The sequence below is a fragment of the Amblyomma americanum genome, chromosome 8, assembly GCF_052857255.1.
Source record: "Amblyomma americanum isolate KBUSLIRL-KWMA chromosome 8, ASM5285725v1, whole genome shotgun sequence".
NCBI lineage: Eukaryota > Metazoa > Arthropoda > Arachnida > Ixodida > Ixodidae > Amblyomma > Amblyomma americanum.
The window spans coordinates 65,301,205-65,307,950 of record NC_135504.1 but is presented as its reverse complement, the minus strand read 5'-3'; positions in this window follow the sequence as shown (position 1 = coordinate 65,307,950).

Genomic DNA, 6,746 nt, shown 5'->3' with positions numbered 1-6,746 from the left:
CTCACGCATACCTTCCAATATCGGCGACTCCAGTAGACTTCGTCAATAGGCCTAGGAAATGTTAATTCTACGGAGGCAACATAAAAGCTAAGCTTGCCACATGTTTTTGCCTGGTTACCGAGACAACTTTAAGCTAATCGAAACATTGTAACACCATTGCCGTAAAGAAAGCGTAACCCGGCGTGGATACGCCGGTGCTGAAAATTTATAGTGAAGTGAATACAGTCGAGCCCGGATATATCGAACCTGGTTATATTTAATTATTTTTATATGGGATAGTCAGAACATCCCCTTGAAGATCTCATGCAAAAGCATGGCACTGTTCTTCGCGTATATCAAAGTCGCGTTCGGCGGAGCTATCGATGTATTATAGAACTGTGCGCCACTCTCCTGAAATGCTGCTTCTTGTAACGGCACTCTCTGAACCATTTTTACACGCTGAGACGAATCGATTTCGCAATCTTGGGCTGCTGCTTTGAAACCTTGGGCAGTCTGAGGTCAGTGCGAAAAATATGCCAAATGTAAACTACAGACAGCGAACACCGCACGAGACACACAAGGCGCACTAACAACTGGCCGGTTATTTCGTGCTGCGCATAATGCTTGCAAGCGATAAACATACATAAAATATATGCCGACTTGCACGCCAGACAAAAAACCGGCCATACAGCACACTTTTATGTTTACGCACTGAACCTGCGGAGCCGTGTTTGTCTCGCCCCGTTTTCCTTTTATCTCCGTATTTCGCTCTGTAGAATTATAGAATCGAAACAACTTGCCCAAATTTGTACTCAAAGTACGCCAGCTCCGTCGCCAATAGACATTTTGGGATCGATGGCACATCATTCACCACGCGTTTCTGCTTCCAAGGCCTGTAATATTTTTCTCGTTAACTGATTCTCAGCCCTTTCCAGAACGGAAGTGTTTAGTCTGGTGCCCATTTATGTGCCCCACAGTGGGTACTTACGTTTCCCGAAAGTTGAATTTCATTTTTGTAACAATGCTCATACCACCAGTCATTTAAATATTTGCCTGGTTTTTTTTTCCAGCGTAGGTTGTGCCACATGTCAGCGGAGCTGAATAAATTGCTTTCTTTACGGAGCTAACATGCTTCTGGCCGAGTTTCTCAACACAAATCTGTTTTCTTTTTTTACGTTATGAGCTCAACTTTGCAAGCATCATTCCAAGACAGTTCGGAGCGGACAATAAAACTGCGACGCCAGCTTGTGCTCCCACCTTTTTTAAATCGTGGGATATGGAATGAATGTAGGGAACGCCAGAAAATTTGGTCCCAGACGTGCTTGCTTGTAAAGGATCAACGCTTTTGGGCTCCTTGAGTTTTCTGAGCAATATCCTTACCATGGCAACATCTCTCGCAGGGGAAACGCCCAGAATGCTCAAGGAACACGAACTTAGAATAAATTATAACCTTCTGCTCGTGTCAAACTAAATTGTACACATAATGACGTCGGCGAAGTATTTCGCAGAATGGAAGATGACGAGAACCGCAAATGTGCCATGGTAGAGCGGTCTTCCTCATCATCATCATCAGCCTGACTGCACCCACTGCAGTATAATGGCTTCTAACATGTCTCTCCAAATAACCCTTTCTTTCGCCAGTGACGCCCACCCTATGCCCGCAAACTTCTTAATCTCATCCGCCCACCTAGCCTTCTGCCGCCCCCTGCTACGCTAGCCTTCTCACGGAATCCACTCAAAAAATATGCCAAACTTGAAAAAATATGCGCCCGCTGAGTGTTATACTTTACGCATGCATACACAGTTGATGTACTTATGCGCGATGTCAAAATCAGTTAGCCCCGGGCTGTCGCCAGTATGACCGTTTTGTAAGCAGGGCGGAGAACCCTCCACGACTACAATGCATTTGACGGCACAGAAGCAGCCACATAACACACACAGTGTTCTGTGTTCAGCGCTTCTTGTGTCGTGTCTCTTTTTCTTGTGCCTTCTTCTGTGCTGTCAAATGCGCTTGAGTTATGGAAGTCGAAAACCTATTCGCCCAACGGATTGTATCGAAGAATACGGCTGGCTTTTTCTGACCTTTTTTCATGACAGGTGTGCTCCTTAGAACCTATCTGCTTAAATAAAAAGGTGTTGGGAGAGGTCACTTGTGTGTCGGGTGTACAAGAATCGGGGTTTGTGCCTTTTTTTTTCCTCTGTATACTCAAGGAGGACATTGTCTATTCTTGTAATTTGCCATACTGATCATTACATAATAAAATAGTTATTCTCTGTTCTTCAATTCAGACAAAGCAACAGAATTTCGGTCACCATTCTTCGCCCCTGTTGAGAATGGCGATACTGTTGAAATATTGAAATTTCGTTTTAAGCATTCTTGTCCAGCCGCATGGCTGTTTCCCCGGAACCAGTATCACTCTGATCAAATGGAGTATAATGGTTGGTTTTCTCCGCAATGCCCGTTTCACCTCTTGAGTAGGGCAATGGTGTGGAACCCCGAGGATTTTGTCAATAATTTCCTACTGCTGAAATTCGCCAAATGCTGCACCTACCCAGGCTTTTTCGCGGCTGTGTGATTTACCTCTGCAAAGCGGGACGTCACAGCTGTCGGATGACGTCCGCGACGGATGCACTAGAATAAAAGATGTCGGTGTAGATGGGTGCTCTGTACTACACCAAACGTCACCAGGAATAATGACAGGAACTCCCATTGATACTTGATATCCAAGTGGCTGTTATTTAGATTGATTGGCAATAGCTGTTGACAAAGTGACTAATAATTTTTCTTTGCAGTCTTGAAGAGCACAAACACTGGTTATATATTGCTTAAAGGCACAGCACTATGTTACAAAACGTCCACTGCAAGACGGATCGTTTCTATAAAAAGCTTACCAAACCTATTCCGCTTAAATAATCGGTTAGACAGGGCAGCCCGCTTTCGCCTTTGTTATTCGCGTTTTATCTTGAGCTCCTATGCCTGAGTACCAAAAAAACACAATTGTTGACTTCTGACTATCGCAATGTGAAATCAAAATTTTGGCTTATGCTGATGACGTTGCCGTTTTCTCTTCTGATAAAACAAATGTGCTCGAGATTTTGCATGTAACTGAGCAGTTTTTTGGTAGTTTGAGTGGGGCTCTTAACCTTGTTAAATCAAAGGTGTTTTGGCTAGAATACTAGAGCACGAAATCATGCCTTTTTGTGTTATCAGGCGCGACTCCGAAGACACAGTATTTGGGCTTTCCCTTGGAACAGTATCGCAATAGTGTGCCTCACTGGGATTATGAAGTATCGTCCTTCAGACGACAAACACAGCTCATCTACGTAATGCAAATGTTTGTCCATCAGCTTATTTTAAGGCTCTTTTTTTAACACGGCAAACCATTCCGTTCTCGTAGTTGTGCTTAACAGAAGAATAGGTGCCCACTTGACTATTAGGGGCCTTAGTGAGGTTTTCTAAAGAAAGTTGAAATAAATTGGTTTTTGGGGGAAGGAAATGGCGCAGTATCTGTCTCACATATCGGCGGACACCTGAACGGCACCGTAAGGGAAGAGATCAAGGAGGGAATTAGAGAGGAAAGGAAGAAGAGGGGTCGTAGTGGAGGTATCCGGATAATTTCGACCACCTGGGGATCTTTAACGTGCACTGACATCGCACAGCACACGGCCGCCTTAGCGTTTCGCTTCCATCGAAACGCGACCACCGTGGTCGGCTTCAAACCCGGGTACTCCGGATTAGTAGCCGAGTGCTCAAACCACTGAGCCACCGCGGCGGCTAAGAAAGTTGCCGACGCATTCCATATCCTGACTGCATGTTTTCCCCCAAAGTACCCGTACATTTCCTCCAGAAGACAGATGACACAAGCTCTGATTGAGAGGTTATTTCCTGTACCGAAGTATTGGCAACATTACCTCACCACTTTAGACAACATCGTGTCGAAGTAGGTGCCACAGAACTGTGTTCAATCGGTTGCGGACACTATTTTTTAAACTTCACACGTCGACCTTAGCTCTGAGAACGCAACTTCGTGCTCAGTGAACGCCTGTGATAGGGTTCATTGAACAGCCACCTGTGTCAGCAGCAAGAGGCTATTGATAATTGCGTTGTGTTTTGTCCTGATGCGGTGTCCTTTCGAGGCATTCATCAACAGACTTTCGAAAAGGACATTAAGTTCACGCCCTATACATAAGATTCTTGCCGGCAGTGGAAGGTTCTAAAGTTTCATGTGATCTTTTTGTGCTCATGGGCCCTCTTTTCCTGTGAAAGAGCCACAGACAACTCTACGCGGAGCCGCCATGTGCTCGAAGTCTCTATTCAGAGGGCATTGTGCGCTGCCTTTACTCGATGCATGTGTGTGCATCTTTAAATTTTGATATCTGGTAGGGTGATAGCAGGATGTTGGTGCGACTACGTATAACTGATTCGCAAGATACGGCCTGTATTAAGTAAGGCTAGAAGCCTGTCAGCTGCCGCGGTGGTTCAGTAGTTATGGCGCTCGGCTGCTGACCCGAAAAAGCAGGTTCGATCGCGGCCGCGGCATTCGCATTTTGATTGAGGCGAAATGCTAAACACCCGTGCACTACGCGATGTCAGTGCACGTTAAAGAACCTTAGCTGCTCGAAATTTCCGGAGCCCTTCACTACGGCGTCTCTCATAGCCTGAGTCGCTTTGGGAAGTTAAACTTTATAAACCAAACCAGAACCCTCTCAGTGCTGTACCTCCACGAAATGAAGAAAGAAAAAAAGAGGGGGGGGGGGGTCTTCATGGGCTATAGACAGCGTGCCCGTCTCGCAATCCGAAGGTCCCGGGCTAAATTCCCACCCGAACCCAAATCTTCCCAATTTTTTCCAGGCCAGTTTTATGAATCTTTTCCTTCCATCGGGATTTTTCACTAACGGCTAACGACGACTCTGATTTTGCTGCAGCGCAGGATTCTTGACAGCGTCGCGTCAAAAATCGTACGTTCCCCTCAACATAACTGTTGGCAGAGCGATAGTATTAGTAGCTTTTTATGCATTTATAATGATGTCAGTTTCTTCTCGCCGATATAAATTATCCGATCCGGTAACGTCACTTCCCTTCCCTTTTATGACCAACGTCTGCTGTCAAGGCTCTGGCCCTCACCCATCGCACCCTTCCCACGCATTCTTACAGCTGTTCAGGTGCCTCGACCAGTCCCAGCCTACCGGTGCCACTGACAGCAGCAAGAGCCCACTGACAGCAGCCCGCTTCAGACGTCATAGCGCGACACTGCCATGAAGGCACAGGTTCTTGCGTCCGGCCTAACTCCAAGGTTGTGTCCCCTCGGGTGATCCTTCAGGCGGGCCTTCGCCAGATAACGCATGTAGTGCGACGTTTCTTCTGTTATTTTCGCACGGGTATCAGCTTCTTTTCGAAAAAGGCTCAATATATCGATGCGTAATAAAAAGATTGCATGTAGGGGCTCCAAGATAGAGCTACTGAGGGAGCCAAGAGAATGCGGCTGAGGGCGTAAGCCAGGTAGAGGGCAATGCGTCTTTTATGTCCTCCTTAATGAAACGAAGCACACTTTAGATTTAAAATATATCAGCGCACTCAGGCACGGGATAGCCACTTATCTAGGAACGCAGTAGCATAAGAGTTCGATTGTTATCCTACCACATTTCTATTCTTTTCTTCCGTTGTCATTGGCTGAAGTGACAGCCCTATGCCAAGCTCCCGCTAGAGTAGAATGCAAGCTGAACAACTTTCATGAGCCGAAACCGCGACAAAAACTCAAAAGACAGCAGAACAAAGAAAAAGCGCTTATGTATCGAAACAACGCACTGAAACCCACTGAGCACTATGTAGAAGAGCAAGCGTAAATTGCACATACTACGTGTGCAACAAGAATACCTCCCCCCCCCCGGACCGCCGCACAATGGGGTCGAAGTTATCATTTCAGTATCTGAAGACTCTGCCTTTCTGTCTTCATTTTTGGGCAAGCTCGCTGTTTCTGCTGCAATAGTGTTTAGCTAGGAAAAAAAAACATTAATAAAAACGCAGAAATGTTGAAGATATTTCCTGGTCGCAGAAACTGCCACCTGTTACTTGAAGAACTCATCAGTAGCCGGCAGAAATAAAAGAATATTACTATTACGCGCAAGGATTCCATCCACGCATTCACTCAAATTGAGTAGAATTGAAGATAACTATGCGCTCCGTTGTCGAGTCGGAATTTCAGTCTCTATACTATCAGGGAAAAAAGATTGCGGGACGCGACTTCTTGGACAAACGCTTAATTTAGCTCCACCTCGCTACCCAGTTGCCTGATATAGTTGGCAGAGGAAGGAGCGTTTGAGCCTTTAATGCTTTCACACATTATCAGGTGACTGGGTTGCGAGATGGAGCTACAATAAACGTTTTTTCAAGAACTCGCGTCCCGCAAACTTTTGTCCCCGATAGTACGCAGAATTCACTGTAGTGTATTGCATACACCATGAAAACCTTCTGTGGTATGTCTGGCACAAACAAAGAACACCACACCTTAGACAGTCGGCGTGCTGTGTCTGGAACGGCAGCAAACCTTGACACAATAGACGGCGCGCTCTGTTGAAACTGTGGGCACATACAGTTGCTATCAGTCAGATCTTATCAGGGTGAATACGACGCTACCGGCTGCCGGAGCGAGTAATCGAAGGCTAACGGTGTATGCTCATGGCGATAGGAAGAAGCCATAGAAATACAAATAATAAGGACAAAATGCGGAGAAACAGATAAAACGCCTTGTCAGTTAAAGCACGCAGGT